General features: G+C 40.3%; 2 non-coding genes across 2 annotated transcripts; one reads left to right on the top strand and one right to left on the bottom strand.

Moving 5' to 3' along the window:
• Positions 1 to 14,018: 14,018 nt before the first annotated feature.
• Positions 14,019 to 14,093, bottom strand: Trnas-cga. Its single transcript has one exon. It is a non-coding gene; the product is annotated as a tRNA-Ser (tRNA).
• A 128-nt stretch (positions 14,094 to 14,221) lies between these two features.
• Positions 14,222 to 14,296, top strand: Trnas-cga. The gene has a single exon. It is a non-coding gene; the product is annotated as a tRNA-Ser (tRNA).
• The last annotated feature ends 3,613 nt before the right edge of the window (positions 14,297 to 17,909 follow it).

Here is a 17,909-nt window from a genome sequence, read left to right as displayed (position 1 = left end):
ATTGTACCATCTCCGTATAAAGAATACAGAAGGAATGCAGTGAGAGCAGTTGTTTCGTACAAGAGAACAGTTAACAGACACTATGTTTTTGTGAATTTTGAAAAACTGTTATCGGAACCCTGTGCGTATAGTAAACAGCAAGCTTTTGGAGAACTTAACTGAAGGAGACGTTCTGGCAGCTGTTGCTTGTAATCCACGTGTTAGCCCCAGAGATATTACGAAACCTTTTGGAATAAGCCAGGCAGGCGTTTTCGCTTTTTGCTCGCAGACACATTCCGTCCGCTTCACGTGCCACTTAGACAGCAGGTTTGCTGCAGGATTACAGAAGAGGCGTGGAATTCTGCCAGTGACGCGGCATAAACTCAATCGGTTCTGTATCCATAGAGCTCTGCTTAGCGATGAGGCAACCTTCACAAATTACGTACACCTGAGTATAAGAAGTATGTATTATTCAGGTACTCACAGTCTGCATTGTCCGAGGAAGGTAAAACGTCAAATACAGTGGAGAGTGAACGTTTGGTGTGGAATTATTTGATATTATCGAGGTAGCTGGCGTAGTGGGTAGCACACTGGATTCGCATGTGGGAGGACGACCGTTCAGACGCCGTCCGACCATTCATATCTGGATTTTCTGTGTTTGCTCTAGACAAACGATGGGGTGACGCCTTTGAAAAGGGCACGGCCGATTTCCTTTCCAGTCCTTTCGTAATTCAAGCTTGTGGTCCGTCTCTGAAGAAGGAGCTGTCGATGAGATGTTGAATTCTAGTCTCTCTTTCTTTCTTCCTGCCTTTATCATATCACACTACATACTTGTTCCCTACTTCACTGAAGGAACAATACAGCTAAAAGGCACGCTCCACCTCTTATCTAAGTGCTACAGGCTATGCTACAGGAATTACCACTTGAAACACGCTGATGTGCAGGGATGGACAAAAACATCGAAACACCAAAAACAAAACGTATTATTATGCTTAATCATCATTCATCATTTTCTGGGTCCTTTGTCCCACTTCAATGCTGGGTCAGCCTTGTTACTATGGATTTGGCAATGTTAGTGTAAGAGGTCGTCGGATGCCCTTCCTGTCACCACCTCACCCCCCCCAGGATGGAAGTAGTGTACCCCAGCTATCTACGTCTAGTGTAAGCTATGAAAAAGTGCGAACGTTTGCAAATGTCTGCTAGTCGTGTAACTCAGGCGGGACATGGGGACCAGCCTGGTATTCACCTAGTGGGATGTGGAAAACCGCTTAAAAACCATATCCAGGCTAGCTAGCACACCGGCCCTCGTCGTTAATCCGCCGGGCAGATTCGATCCGGGGCTGGCGCGCCTACCCTAGTCCAGGAAGCAGCGCATTAGCACTCTCGGCTAACCTGGCGGGTAATTACTATGCATAATATGGTGTAGAAAAACCATTGACATTGAATACAGCTTCCAGTCGTCTCGGAATGAATAAATACAGATCCTATATGGTTTTAAGGAAACTCTTGCACTCTTGGTGCAGAAGTGACAAGTATGGGCAACGATATCTGGAGGAGGATTGCGATCACGAAGCCTTCTCTCAAAGTAGACCATAAAAGCTAAATAATACTGAGATCTGTTGGCTGTGGTGGCCACAGGAGATGTCCTGGATGGTGCGAGCTGTGTGATCAGGGGTCCTCTGGCTCTGTAACACAGCATCACCAGTGGGAAACAAACACTGTAGAAAGGGGTGGACCTGATCAGCCAAAATGGTTGCGTATTCCTCGACAGTAATGCGACCTTACAGAGCAAGCACGAGACCCATGGAATATGGCGATGTAACTCCCCACACCATCATTGAAACCCCCCCCCCCCCCCCGCGCCATGCGCCATGTTCCACTCTCGGGACGTAAACTCGGTCAGAAGCGTCAACAATTTGTCCACGTTCTAATTCACTTAACTCCGACATAATGCACTCTCAACTACTGCCATGACTGATACTTGCAACGTGCTGAGGACATTGCTCAGGTGCGGTGAAATACAGTAGTTCAACCTGCAGGCATGGCTAGCAACTGCATTCACGTGTTCAAGTATCCATTCTCGTACTGTTTCCATATTTTCCGCCAACCCCTGCACGTGGTACCTACAAGATGAGTGTCCGCCTCAATACTCGCTTGTGGCTTAGAAAGTGCTCTGTTCTTCCATGTTATTATTAGTTGGCCCGAACGTTCGCCTGATTTGACGCCTGACGCCAACGGAATTTTTTTATTCAGTGCCGGAAGGTCGTAAACTGAAACTATGCACATGTTCTGACGTTTCTTGGTGACTCAAGACATCGTTTTGTTTCAGTAGGTGCAATAACATCGAACGAATATCTTCAATCCGATCAGAAGTACTTGCAAAAGCGATTGAAAATGCGTATTGCTGCAAACGTACAATTCAGTCCAGAAATGTAATTTTATGAAATCGTTTATTACCCATATCTTTTGTGATTTTCCTTTCGTTGTTGCTACAGATACGGTAATTTAACGAAGTGAGTGCGTATTTCCAAATTAAACTCATGTTCATTTGCTTTTATCCATGTAATGTTATTATACACTAGCGGACAAAAACTGAAGCATGGTCAGATGTCAATGCAACTTTGTGCACCTAGGACCACTGTCGGGTATGTAAATTATTACAGCTGCAATTCTCTGTTACAGCTAGAGCGGCCAACAGACTCGTGAACACTGTCAGGTGATGAGTGATGATTTTCAAGGACACAGAGCTGACACTTACTCGTGTGAGACAGCGTTATTAGCTCCAGACAGGATTTGAAAGGAGCATCATTATCTAACGGCTGGTCGAATCGTGCAGTATCCATATTTGTGGGGCATTCGGATGGTCTGTGGCCCAACATTGGGAACATGAGAGCATACACACTCTTTTCTGTCGAACAGGGCTGACTACCATAATAGAGGATCGCCGCATTGTGCACCAAGCATATCGTAACCCCTTCACATCTGTGCATGCTATCCGAAAACAAGGAATCGGTTTCCTACAACATTCTGTGGAATCCACTGATCGGAGACTATCCGCAGCCGGACTAGGGAATTAACGTCCCATGTGTAAGGTTCACGCAGGATGCGGTGGTTGGTGCGCAGTGACCAATTTTCGTCCAGAGTACTGGGCGAGTTCATTCGTTTGTTCGGAAGGGGAGGCCGACACTGTCTGCCACCTTTCGGCCAATCGGCGATGGCAAAATCCAGGCGCACGTTCTGCAGTCTTTCTCAAACGATTTTACAGAAACTATTCGGTAAAAGATATTCGCTTTCCCTTTACTTGTAGCTTTATAAGTCATGTCCATTATGATGTGCCCATCATTTCGTTAACGATCATAGTTGTGATATTTACGTGGAAGTAGAAATTCGAAAAAGTTTGCAATGAAAAATTGGGATCGCTAAGATTTTGCGTTTGGTACATGTTACATAACACGTTGCTGCATATGAAATTTAGCTAACGTATTGATTTTTTCCTTAGACGTGGATGGAGGTCTCGATCTGTCACAATCTCGAGATAATTGATCTGATATAGCATACTCACTTGCGATTGCCATCGATAAAGCCAGAGGAAATGTCAACAGCACTCTTAAGATTTCATAATCGGTCTGAGATATCGCAATAAAGTTTTGGCAAATGATAGCCCGCAAAGAGGAAAGTATTTTGCTGTCTGCTTATTGTGCAAAACTTCATTATGTACCTTATTATTCCACAAACTACAGACATTTTCGATGAACAGGTGTAATTTTCAAGGGCCTTCGATGGCTGGTGAAATGAGAAATGCTATGTGTTGTGGAACAACATAAGTGAAGACATTACACGTTTGTTTTGTACAAGAATGTGCTTTTTCATAAAATACTGGTCTTACTTTTCCTCAGTTCCTCACTTAATAAACTTAATAGACCACCGTTTCAGGATTCTCTCACAATTGCATCTGCATATGTTAATCAGGTGCGACTGTTTAACTCCCCTGTGATTTGCCAAAAGAAGCCAATTTTAACATGGCAACAAGAGAAATGTGTAGGTCTTACTCAAAATTCGCCACTCGTGATACTTCTCTGAAAGTTGTAAATGCTTAACAAGCCAGGCGAAAACACATAAAAAAAATGTTTTGCATCACCTCAGTCCGAGAGTTCCGGAACCTGTACAGAAAATTGGAATAGAGATCAACATAAATATCATTTCCGCCCTTTTTATTGCTCATGAAAACCACAAATTGCATGTTGTGCCACCATACAGCGAAACCTTCAGAGGTGGTGGCCCAGACTGCTGTACACACCGGTGCCTCTAATACCCAGTAGCACGTCCTCTTGCACTGATGCATGCCTGTATTCGTCGTGGCACACTATCCAAAAGTTCATCAAGCACTGTTGGTCCAGGTTGTCCCACTCTTCAACGGCGATTCGGTGTAGATCCCTCAGTGTTGATAGGTCACGTCGTCCATAAACAGCCCTTTTCAATCCATCCCAGGTATGTTCGATAGGGTTTATGTCTGGAGAACATGCTGGCCACATTAGTCGAGCGATGTAATTCTCCGCAATATTGAGAGTGGTAGTGATGTTCAGTCCCAATGGGGCACTGTTAAGTGGGGCGTTCCCCAAGGGTCGGTGCTGGGGCCTCTGCTGTTTCTTATTTATATAAATGATATGCCTTCTAGTATTACAGGTGATTCAAAAATATTTCTGTTTGCTGATGACACCAGCTTGATAGTGAAGGATCTTGTGTGTAATATTGAAACAGTATAAAATAATGTAGTTCATGAAATAAGTTCGTGGCTTGTGGAAAATAATTTGATGCTAAATCACAGTAAGACTCAGTTTTTACAGTTTCTAACTCACAATTCGACAAGAACCGATATTTTGATCAGACAGAATAGGCATATTATAAACGAGACAGAACAGTTTGTAAGTAGGCTGTTTAGGTTTTTTTATTGGTAACGCCACCTCTGTATGAAAATCACTGGCTGTGCTGTGTGCAGTCTGTGGCTGCTTTGCATTGTTGTAATACTCGCCATTGTAGTGTTAGGCAGTTGCATGTGAACAGCGTGTAGCGTTGCGCAGTTGGAGGTGAGCCGCCAGCAGTGGTGGATGTGGGGAGAGAGATGGCGGAGTTTTGTAATTTGTCATGAACTGCTATATATATTATGACTTTTGATGATATTAAGGTAAATACATTGTTTGTTCTCTATTAATATCTTTCATTTGCTAACTATCCCTATCAGTAGTTAGTGCCTTCCATAGTTTGAATCTTTTATTTAGCTGGCAGTAGTGGCGCTCGCTGTATTGCAGTAGTTCGAGTAACCAAGATTTTTGTCAGGTAAGCGATTTGTGAAATGCATAGGTTAATGTTAGTCAGGGCCATTCTTTTGTAGGGATTTCTGAAAGTCAGATTGCGTTGCGCTAAAAATATTGTGTGTCAGGTTAAGCACAGTCCTGTACAATTGTTCAAAGGGGACGTTTCATATGTCGACCCTTAGCCGCAGATACCTCACTGGAATCTTCTGATTTTTTTTCTTGTAGTTTGTGTAATTTAGTGTAGCTTTTTTTTATTGCTAGCGCGTAATTATAGAGAGAATTTCCTTTGTAGTTGTAGTTTTTCATTGTTGTACAGTAAAACAGGCGTGGCATGCATGTAGATTTGCACCAAGTATTTCGCTGCTGCGCTTGCAATTAACTACATATTATTTTCAGTACTATGTTAATGTGTTCTCTTATTTTTGCTCTTCAAATTGTGCTTTTCCGTGTTATCGTGTGAAATATTGTGACAATAATGGCGTGTGAAAAACGTAACACTAGGCTCCAAAGTAAACTGAGAAATAATAGTGACGACGAGTGTAGCTTACCAGCACCGCTGTGTAATGAATTAACAGTCATTCAAAGTAGTAATTTGGTAACTGTGCATAGGGAAATGGAGCGGACGTCAAATAATGGTGTAGACAGTGAAACAGGTAGTGAACAGGGAAGCATTATCGATCGATCGGTCGGCAACAGCTCGCCTCAGGAATCGGGAATGACAGAACACAATATTGCAAATACTGTAGACTCAGGTTTTGGGTTCTCACCGTTTTCTCAAATGAGTCAAGAAACATTTTCTGCTTGTCAAAATGTGAATGTTGCCAGTGCAACTTCACTGCCGAAAAGCACTGAGGAACATGTTTCACACACCAGTGCATTGTTATTACAGTTAATGCAACAAATGGGACAAAGGCTACAAAAATTGGACACAATGGAACAAAATCTTCAAAAGTTAGACACAATGGAACAAAATCAGAGACAAACACAGCAACAGTTAGACACAATGGAACAAAATCTTCAAAAGTTAGACACGATGGAACAAAATCAGAGACAAACACAGCAACAGCTTCAAAAGTTAGATTCATTGGAACAAACTCTTGAACAAACACGGGAAGATTTAACTACTGAGTTACATAAAATTGAATCGAAATGTCAAAAAGTCTGTAATGACGTAAAAACTCAAATTTGTGAGCATTTTCAACCTATTTTTTCGCGGCATGAAAATGCATTACAGAATCACAAAGCAGCCATAAAAGAACTGCAAACTATTGTTCATGAAAATCATGAGATCTTGCAAGCTAAATTTGACTCAGTTGCATCTACCGATTCGGTTACACAACTTGCAAAAACTCAGGAAAACTTAAAGGACACAGTAGATACTCTGAAACTTGGTTCAGAAAAACACACTGAGGAAATAAGTACACTATCGGAGAAAGTAGCCGAACTTTCGGATCAATTCAGTAATTTATCTACGAAGGTAGATGATAATCTGAATGACACAAAACCGGTAGTCTTTAATGACACAGAAGAGTGCGAACAAATTAGGAAATTCAATCAAAATCAAATCAATATACAGTACAAAAGAGAAATCCGGGAAGTACAAGATCAGTTGGCACAAGTAATACAAAAATTACAAATTTCAAAGGACGTTCACGCTCCAACACGGGAAGAGGGACTTAGAAATACGGAAAAGCCGCAAAGTAATAACACAGGACACTTCGGTAATTATGAAATAAATTGGCAAGGTGCATTGGATTTTGAGATGGAACCGCCGATACGACGTAACAATGACCGATATGCTACTCGCCGACACAATGATTTTGACTATAAGCTGTTCATTACTACACGTAAATTCAGAACATTTAAGAATTCTGGCAACGACATTCATCCACAAGCATGGCTCCATCAATTCTCTCATTGATTTCCTCCCAACTGGTCGTTAGAACACAGATTAGAATTTATGTATGGCTACTTAGAGAATGAACCAGCTGTAAGAATGCGATCGGTCATTCACGATTGCCACAGTGAAGGAGAATTTTACCATGCCTTCCTCTCAGCATATTGGTCTCAAGCTACACAAGACCGAGTAAAACATAGCATCATAATGATGAAACATTTCGAACAATCTGAATTTTCCAGTCTTGTCAAATATTTTGAAGACATGTTGCATAAGAATCAGTATCTTTCAAACCCATACAGCCCCTCAGAACTCATCCGCATTTGCTTAATCAAATTGCCTGAACATTTACGACATATTATTTTGGCAGGACGTTGCAAAGATGACATTGAAGCTTTTCAGGGACTCCTACAAGAATTAGAAATTGACACAGACAGTCGCCGGATGCGAAAACAGGAAAACAATCGCAACAGGTCACGTACGTCACAATTCCGTGACGACAGAAACAATAACTGGACACGACAAGGCTATTCGTACAACGCAAATCGTGACCAAAACAGACACCACCCATATGACAACCACTGGCAGAGTAATAATAGTTACAGAGAATGATCGCATTTCCGTAGTAATGAATATGACAGAGATTACCTTAGAAACAGACAATATGGGAACCAAAACAATTATTATCAAGGGAGACAGAATAACTTGAGACGCAACAGTTCAGCGCGCAGTTACGATTCAGGAAGAAATTCTCCACCACATGACCGACAAGAAAGAAACTATGTAAACTACCGACATAACGACAGACCTGAATTTTATCAGAACTGGCGGGATTCAAACAGAGCAGGGCACTTTCGACAACGTGAATTTGTAGAAGCTAGGTCTCCTAAGCCCGCATCTCGTGGTCGTGCGGTAGCGTTCTCGCTTCCCACGCTCGGGTTCCCGGGTTCGATTCCCGGCGGGGTCAGCGATTTTCTCTGCCTCGTGATGGCTGGGTGTTGTGTGCTGTCCTTAGGTTAGTTAGGTTTAAGTAGTTCTAAGTTCTAGGGGACTGATGACCATAGCTGTTAAGTCCCATAGTGCTCAGAGCCATTTGAACCATTTAGGTCTCCTAATCCCAATAACGGCGCGCGCCAACAAAGAGACAGACAATGACTCGCACCGCAGGCAGCCGAGTGTGCCGGCGGGCTCAGCGAAAAATAACATAGACGCTAACCTTGAGAAAAATTCCTGTATTCTTTACCGACGTATACCACATGATAATTCCGTTGAAGCTGAAACTCTGCGTACTAGGAAGAGTAAAGGATTGCACCACATTTCACGTGTAAAACCGTTTATTGAAAGATAATCTGCTTTTTAACTTTGTCTTTGCGATATAACTTTTCACTTTACATTGCTAGTAGGCTTTGTCAGACTTAGAATCTGTTATCATACAAAAATGTTTGAAGTTAAATATCCAGTCAAGAACCAAGAGAACTTATTTAAACAGAAATTACGAATGCATTGTTATTGTGAACAGATGACACAGTGTTATTGTGTGTGTACATTCTTGCTTGTTAGTTGCACGTTTACGTAACGACTATAAGGCTCACATACTTAGAACATTTACCAGTACTGCTAATGAGATTTTAATGCAACATTTCTGTTTACTTGCAAGTACATTGTAAATTCAAGGTGCTTTCTGAGAGATACCAGGTGACACGGTGGTTAGTTTATTTGACAGCTACACGATTTTCTCACGACGCTACTAATGAGTGACAATTTACAATGTTGCTTTTGCGGTGTTTCTGTTTTATGTCTGCACAGTTTTATGTATTATTCTGGAAAGTAAAACATGTTTTACTAGTAACTTTTGTGGTATAGCTACAATGAGACAGCCTTTTCCGTAGCACAACAATACGTTACATTATAGTACTTTCTTGATTACGGTCAGGTACGTAATAACTACGATATCTATACGCAAAGCATTTCACTTTTGTTCATCATGAGGTAGGTACATTGACTTCTGCAGAACTTAGCTTTCGGAGGACGATAACTACGACACTTCCACAGAGATTATCTTACAGCAAGACGCACATTTAGCGCTACAGTACACGTATTTGAGTGATTAATTTTGTATTTAAAACATTTATTTTTAAAGATATTTGAAGTACAATGATACAAAGGTTTTCCGTGATACATTTCATTCCATTGCTGTAATTTGTAACACCTTAGGGTATAATTACATTAATCCTCAGGGGGGTACACGCTTACTTTGTGTACCATGTGTCTGGCAAGCACAAGGAGCCTTAGCTAATATGGTATTTGCTTATACAACTTTACACATCGGTACCATATTTCTCTAACACATAAATTACACAGCTATCTGATTATTTAACAGAGAAACAAACATTTTTTTATTACATCAGTGACAGATGTTTACGCAATTACACAGTTGGATAACTTCACACTTATGAAACTGTATTTTGTCTGTACTTTGTGAACTGTTCATATTTTTTCGGAACCATTGTGATATTATGAGAGCTTTGAATGATATATTTGGTATGGGATCATGATTTTTAAAGTACGTTTGAGGTAGATGACACTATTGAAATGAGCAGAGAATTTTTTTTAGGTTTTGACATTATTGCAGAAAGCTACGACGTTTTTGAGATTTGACTGAGGTGTTATGATGATATTTTTACGACGACGATGTGTATTATGCTACTGAGGTATGTTTATGATCAATAAGCTGATACTATATGAGGAATCTGATTATGCTGTGTAGTTATTATGATGAAATATTGAAGAAGTGTCTACGAATATGTATATGTGTAATAAAGCAAGGAATAATGAGTAATGATTAGGGACTCTGATTTATGAAAAGGATGTTGGAAACCAAGAATCGTACTTTAAGAGTTATGAAATGGGTGTATATGCGTGAATGTATCACAATGGTGGCGAAAATTTTTTGGACGCTGTTATATTTACAGGATTTTGTTTCTACACATTTGTAACGCAAATTTTCGACCTGTGAAATTTTTTATATGAGACTGCCACTGTAGCGGAAACTGCTGTCGTAAATATTTCAGTAAGAAAGGTAAGTGACCTTGACGTAATGGTTTTGGGCGCCCAGCTGAGAGGTAGCCGTCTGACAAAAGAAAGCCATTAGGTGGAGAGAAACAAAAATGGGCCATTAACCTCACTTCTGACATTCCTTTGTAGAAAGCATCGCAAATACGACACGCTCATTACTTGGAAACATATCGTACTTTCTGATATTTACTGAAATGCCTAATGAAATGACGAGAAATAGTTTATGTCTACACTCCTGATTATGACTACTGTCTTTCTAAATGAGAGATTTTTTTTTACTACTTATGAAATGCCACATGGCTATCGAATGATGTTCTTATACTTTACTTTGTACATAGTTGCTTATTTCATTTGACATCTAGTTTCTAGCTGCACTGCAGCATTGGTTAAAATAAAATTTTATAGATGTACTAATATAAATATTTTCTGTCTACAGATCAGGTAAATAATAACTTTTTCAAAAAATGAGGGAGCACAAAAGACATTTTCCTTCACAGGAACTGCATTCATAATTTTCTTTTCAAGTACTTGGTAACTTTTTTGGTAGAATAACTTCTTGTGGTGCACCACTTTAATTACATAGACATTAAGATGTGATTATACATTTCCCTTGTCTGCATTGTTGTCTTTAGTGTAAAAATTTTTCTGCTTGAGCTTTGTCATGTTTAGATGCTGCTGCTGTTTGCCAGGCGTAGTGCTACTAAATTTCACGTTGCATTACTCTGTTAAGCCAGTTTACTACTGATTTATTTTTCTTGTTTGCTGCACAGTGTCTTATATTAGTTGTAATATTGCAATTGCTTTGCTGATTTCTATAATGCTGCTTACTTCGCAAATCTCCATTTTTTTTCATTGCTGTTTGCGTTAATTGTTTTGTGCTGCTGCATTGCCTCGTTCCTTAGTTTAGTATCTGAGCTCAGTAGATTTAAGTTCGCTTAGCAGGGGTAGACTATATAAGAGAATGAGTTGCGATGAAATGCATTGAGAAGTCATACGAAAAAAGTACAGAAAGCAGGTATAGATAGGACTTTTTGGGAATAATGATGAATGAAGGGAGATCTCCAAGAAGTAAAGAAAGTTTTGTTTGCAAAATACTGCAGTAAAACAAACCCTGTCCTTTCCTTTTGTATTATTATGCTATGTGTTTGTGTACCCTTGTGTATTTCTGTACTTCCTGTCTTTATGTGTTTATCTGATAAGACTTATGTTGTAGAATTTTTCTAGTACTAAGCTACATTCACTATGATGCGGAATACTGTTATCCTCAAATATAATTTGCATTTATAATATGTTAATTACTTTGTAAAGATGTTTAGACATTGTTTATTCTGTTCTGTTTTAATGCTCATGTGTAAAGTTGATGTTTCGAAAGTTATTCGATCTTTTATGTATGTACTTATGTCATAATTCCTGTAACACTGATGTATATGTTATTTCGATACAAATGTTATCTGTACTGTTACGTTCTTTAATGATGTATTTTGTACCTTTGTAATTGTATTTTCATGTTGTAAATTTATAATTGTATGGACACCAGTTCTTCAAATTAAGTTACATTTCACTGCACACGTTTCTGTTGGTCATAGTATATGGACAATATGTGAGAAGTAGGGACTGTTAGTGTTTGCACGTGTGTTAATAATTCAGCAAGGGACTGGATAACAGCATTGCTGGTTCTAAGGACAATTCCAAACACTTTGTGAGTGCACAAGTGGTGGTTTATGGACTTGCTATATTCTCTGCAAGACTCTTCGATGGTGATTGTGCACCTGCACAGTCGCAACAGATGGCTGCTGGCCATTTCTACAATGACTACAGTGGGTCTACACCTTTGCTGACTCACCAGTACCATTATTTCTACAAGGACTGCAGTGGGTCTGCACCTCTGGTGGCCCACCAATACCGTAATCTCTAGCAGGACTACAGTGGGTCTGCTCTGTGATGACCTACCTACCAATATTCTTCAAAACTTCGAATGACTCTGCTGTGGGTTTGCTCTGTTGTGACCCATTACTTGTCTGCATGTCAAGAGTCAGCACTGTCTTTTCGTTGGAAGGACAACACTACTCCTTGAAGACTGCATGGAAATCCACTACTTCCGTGTGCATTTTCTTCTACTAGACTTTGAGAAAAACACTGCTATTTTACTGTGATGAACGATTAGGACTGTCTTTATGGACTGTGAGAAAGTTTAGCTTTTGACCAACATTGTATCAATAAGTGTGTGCAATTGATATCTTTGTTATTGTAATTATAAAAAAATTTTATCAAATCATTATTGGCCACTGTCCAAAACAATTTGTAAATTTTTTTGTGGGGAGCATGGGGCTATGTAAGTAGGCTGTTTAGGTTTTTTTATTGGTAACGCCACCTTTGTATGAAAATCACTGGCTGTGCTGTGTGCAGTCTGTGGCTGCTTTGCATTGTTGTAATACTCGGCATTGTAGTGTTAGGCAGTTGCATGTGAACAGCGCATAGCGTTGCGCAGTTGGAGGTGAGCCGCCAGCAGTGGTGGATGTGGGGAGAGAGATGGCGGAGTTTTGTAATTTGTCATGAACTGCTATATATATTATGACTTTTGATGATATTAAGGTAAATACATTGTTTGTTCTCTATTAATATCTTTCATTTGCTGACTATCCCTATCAGTAGTTAGTGCCTTCCATAGTTTGAATCTTTTATTTAGCTGGCAGTAGTGGCGCTCGCTGTATTGCAGTAGTTCGAGTAACCAAGATTTTTGTCAGGTAAGCGATTTGTGAAATGCATAGGTTAATGTTAGTCAGGGCCATTCTTTTGTAGGGATTTCTGAAAGTCAGATTGCGTTGCGCTAAAAATATTGTGTGTCAGGTTAAGCACAGTCCTGTACAATTGTTCAAAGGGGACGTTTCAAGTTCAAGTTCCTAGGCGTTCGGATAGATAGTAAGCTGTTGTGGAAAGGATCTTGTTCAGAAGCTAAATGCTGCTTTATTTACCATTAGAACAGTATCTGAAATAAGCGACACTTCAACACGAAAAGTAGTCTACTTCGCATATTTTCATACGCTTATGACGTATGGTATTATCGTTTGGGGTAATTCTTCTGATTCAAAAAGGGTATTTTTGGCTCAAAAACGGGCTGTTCGAGCTATATGTGGTGTAAGTTCGAGAACCTCTTGTCGACCCTTATTCAAAAATCTGGGAATTCTGACATAGCCCTCACAGTATATATTTTCTTTAATGTCGTTTGTTGTTAGCAATATTAGCCTATTCACAAGAGTTAGCAGCTTTCACTCAGTTAATACTAGGCAGAAATCAAATCTGCATGTAGAATGCACTTCCTTGACTCTTGTGCAGAAAGGAGTGCAGTATTCTGCTGCATCCATTTTCAATAAGCTACCACAAGAACTCAAAAATCTTAGCAGTAGCCCAAACTCTTTTAAGTCTAAACTGAAGAGTTTCCTCATGGCTCACTCCTTCTATTCTGTCGAGGAGCTCCTGGCAGAGCTAAAAAATTAAGCAAATTCCAGTGTTACGTTGTTGATTTTCTTCATTTAAACTTACGACTTGTCACCTGAATATGTTTTTTTGTATTTTATTTTATCTGTTTCTAATATCGTGTTATAATTTCATGTATTGACTCGTTCCATGACCATGGAGACTCCTCCTTAATTTGGTCTCACGGAACAATAAATAAATAAAATAATAAATCCAGAATGAGATTTTCACTCTGCAGCGGAGTGTGCGCTGATATGAAACTTCCTGGCAGATTAAAACTGTGCGCCCGACCGAGACTCGAACTCGGGGCCTTTGCCTTTCGCGGGCAAGTGCTCTACCAACTGAGCTACCGAAGCACGACTCACGCCCGATACTTACAGCTTTACTTCTGCCAGTACCTCGTCTCCTACCTTCCAAACTTTACAGAAGCTCTCCTGCGAACCTTGCAGAACTAGCACTCCTGAAAGAAAGGAGCGTGAGTCGTGCTTCGGTAGCTCAGTTGGTAGAGCACTTGCCCGCGAAAGGCAAAGGTCCCGAGTTCGAGTCTCGGTCGGGCGCACGGTTTTAATCTGCCAGGAAGTTTCAAAATAATAAATGTCGTTATCATGCAGGGAGTCATTGACAAGATGTACGATGGGGGCGCGAACTGTCGTCCATCAAGACGAATGGCTAGCCAATATGCTGCCGATATGGTTGCACTGTCGGTCGGAGGATGGCATTCACGTATCGTGCAGCCATTAAGGCGCCTTCCATGACCATCAGCGGTGTACGTCGGCCCCAATCAAATGTTCAAATGTGTGTGAAATCCTGTGGGACTCGACTGCTAAGGTCATCAGTCCCTAGGCTTACACACTACTTAACCTAAATTATCCTAAGGACAAACACACACACGCATGCTCGAGGGAGGACTCGAACCTCCGCCGGGACCAGCCGCACAGTCCATGACTGCAGCGCCGCAGACCGCTCGGCTAATCCCGCGCGGCTGGCCCCAATCAATGCCGACCCAAAAACAGCAGGGAACCTCTACCTTGCTGCACTCGCTGGACAGTGTGCCTAAAGCATTCAGCGTGACCAGGTTGTCTCCAAATACATCTCCGACGATTGTCTGGTTGAAGACATATGCGACACTCATCGGTGGAAAGAACGGGATGCCAGCTCCTTCAGATATACCATAAAACCAGCAGAAATTGATATGCTGCATATGAAACAATAAAATACATATCAGTACCTCCATAATTCATATTACAACACCACGAGTACGAGACTGCTACACGTTTTATTTCAATTGATATGGATGAAGAAAGTTACGAATAATCCACAGAACTCAGTAATGATAACGACAAGAGCTATGAAATTTTTTAGAAACAGTGATCCTTTAGCGCCTAATCTACAGCTAATTTACGTTTTCTCTTGTTTCAGGTAAGTCGCATGAACAGTAACTGCGACACCCTAATACACCGATGTCCACCGATAGCGCTACTCCAGAAAACCAGGACGACTCAGCAACATCGATTCAAAGTAAGACATACTCTTAGAACAATATACAGAATCTAAGTAAATTGTTTATATTGCTTCAAAGGTTTCGGTATGACGATTGCAGCGCTCAGAACTTGTGATAGGCCATTAACCATGACAACAGATGAAAATGCACGTCTTTGATTAACTTGCATCACCACGAGGTAAATCATCGAGTACACAGATATCAATGAAACATTATGTGTCAACAATAATCGAAACTGATTTCTCTTGTTCGTAGTGGCTACTATTGCTGGGTAGGAAAAAATTGTAAATGCGTAGATGTAAGTAAACATATGTCGTAATATCTTGTTTTGTGATCAACTGGTTCACCCGTCCGCTGCTACATGGGTGGTACTTGGGTACTGCCGTGACCGAAGGGAATTCCTTGAGAGTGCTGATCACAGATTGTATTTTCTGGAAGCGATCGTTTTGCGTCATTTCAGTCGGAGTCTGACTAGAGGACCAGAAGCGCAGGAAGTTTAAACAGGTGGATCGAGCTGACTGCCATCTGTACAGTCTGAAATTTTCGTTACAGAAGTGTTAATAAATTTTCGGATTTGTTTATGCTTCAGAGGGATTACAAAACCAGAAACGAAGAAAACTGTCTGAACTCTGCTGCTACTGAATGCTCGATAAAATACTTCCAAATCTGTAAAAGCGAATTGTGTATAAACTTGGCTTCGTGTTTACTAGGATGTAAGCATATTTTATTTTCTGCGAGCATCAAACAGAAAGACACAGAAAGATATTGAAACTACCTCCTTAATTATTTTTTTTACAAGACACTGACCTACAGAATTTTCCCTGGCAAAGACAACTCAAACTTAACCTATTCATTCATCACCCACAATATACAAACCCAACGCAATCTGATCGCTATACATTGACAACATGACTTCCAATAATTAACACAAAAGAATGGCCCTGAACTGCAAGAAATCCAAACAATAATATAAACTCAAAAAATATGAAATTAAAGAAATATGAAACTACCTCCAATTGCCTAAACTCATTTCAGTCACGAATCCCGATAGTGCAAACCCCATTCTTTTTCATGAGTCACTTACCTCACAGAAAATCTTCATAACACGAATCAATTACAGCAAGAAGCAACAACCGCCAACTAAATAAAGAGATTCTAATTACAATAGACCCTAACTACTAAGAGGCATATGGTTAGCAAAAAATTTATTTAGAAAATTTTACCTTATTCATGTGACATCCAGTTCGAAAAATTATATAGTTGTCAATAAATCCACTACCCAAACATTATCAATAATATCCATCATCACACATTTCCTTGCATATTTTCTTATAAACACATCATTTCATGTCACTTTACATTGCGTGCCCTACCAACACAGAGTCTGCACTAAGAATATCATGTCCATACACTTCCCTATCCACTCGCTAACTGCTAGTCCGTCCGGCCACAGAATCTCTTGCCGAGAGCGCACAACGCTGTCAGTGGTATTAACACGGTCTATAGCGTTGCCAACATACAAACAGGCTACTTACAGTATGAAAATCACGACTGGATATAAAATAACAGGGTTATTGTTAATTTTGGCTTGCAAAGAAGCGAAAATAAATTAAGAACAACGAAATTCATTTTTTCTCTTTCTGATACATCCAGCAATCCACCAGGGCGTTTAGATACCTAAAGAATTTATCTGGATTGGGCTGACACAGCTACAACATTCTAGCTGCTGCTTCAGCTTGACAGGCTGTTTAAATGAGTATAGCCAGTTAGATGACGAGTGATTTAGCTTTAGGAGAGCTAAGGGCACCAGAGAGTCAGTTCTCACGTTGCAATCCAAAATGGAAGCAAGACTGAAGAAAAATCAAGACATGCTCAGTTGATTTGTCGAGCTGGAAAAAGCGTTCGACAATGTAAAATCGAACACATGTTTAAAATTCTGAGAAAAATTGGGGTAAACTATAGGGAGAGATGGTTAATATACGACGTGTACAAGAGCCAAGAAGGAATAAGAAGAGTGGAAAACCAAGAACGAAGTTCTTGGATTAAAAAGGGTGTGAGGCAGAAATGTAGTCTTCATCCGCTGTTGTTTACTTTATACATCGAAGAAGCAATGATGGAAATATAAGAAAGGTTCAAGAATGGAATTAAAATCAAGGTGAAAGGATATCAATGATACGATTCGCTGTTCGCATTGCTATCTTGAGAGGAAGTCAAGAAGAATTACAGTATCTTCTGAATGGAATGAACAGTCTAATGAGCACAGAATATGGTTTGAGAGTAAATCGAAGAAAGATGAAAGTAGTGAGAAGTTGCATAAATCAGAACAGCGTGAAGCTCAACAGCAGCATTAATGGTTATGAAGAAGACGCGTGGGATTAGCCGAGCGGTCTTAGGCGCTGCAGTCATGGACTGTGCGGCTGATCCCGGCGGAGGTTCAAGTCCTGCCTCGGGCATGGGTGTGTGTGTTTGTCCTTAGGATAATTTAGGTTAAGTAGTGTGTAAGCGTTTGGACTGATGATGACCTTGGCAGTTAAGTCCCATAAGATTTCACACACTTTTTTTTTATGAAGAAGGTGAAGTTAAGGAATTCTTCTACCTAGACACCAAAATAATCCATGATAGAACAAGGAGGTTATCACAAGTAGAATAGCACCGGCAAAAGGGCATTCCT

This window comes from Schistocerca piceifrons, chromosome 8, assembly GCF_021461385.2.
Source record: "Schistocerca piceifrons isolate TAMUIC-IGC-003096 chromosome 8, iqSchPice1.1, whole genome shotgun sequence".
NCBI classification, from domain to species: Eukaryota; Metazoa; Arthropoda; class Insecta; order Orthoptera; family Acrididae; genus Schistocerca; species Schistocerca piceifrons.
The sequence above is the reverse complement of the archived record's forward strand: the minus strand, read 5'-3'. Positions and strand labels throughout refer to the sequence as shown.